The following is a 401-nucleotide window of genomic DNA, read 5'->3' as shown; positions in this document are numbered from 1 at the left end:
GTGTGTGTGTGGTGTGTGTGTATGAGTGTGTGTGTGTGGTGAGTGTGTGGTGTGTGTGTGTGTGTGTGTGTGGTGTGTGTGTGTGGGGGGGGTGTCTGTGACAGATTCTCAACTTGACCAAACTTTTAGTCTGAGCCTCATCGCAATGAGGCCCCCACTTCTGGGCGTCCGTGTCTATCTTCCCATCACCCAGTTTTAGCAAAAATCCTGTCAAGTCAGTCCGGCCAGAATCCCGCCTGGTATCTGATTGCCTTTCATTCTTGACCTCAGGGCTCACCCTGGAGTTCCCCAGTTGGGTGACTGCTCCCCCAGCCTGCCTCCCGCAAGAACCCCGCCAGGTCTGTTCCGCCAGAACCCCCCACCGCTGTGCCTCTCCCCCCTTAGGAATTCTCCACCCCCAG

Source organism: Myotis davidii, unplaced genomic scaffold (genome assembly GCF_000327345.1).
Source record: "Myotis davidii unplaced genomic scaffold, ASM32734v1 scaffold399, whole genome shotgun sequence".
In the NCBI taxonomy this organism is placed as follows: domain Eukaryota; kingdom Metazoa; phylum Chordata; class Mammalia; order Chiroptera; family Vespertilionidae; genus Myotis; species Myotis davidii.
This window is presented reverse-complemented; position numbering follows the sequence as displayed.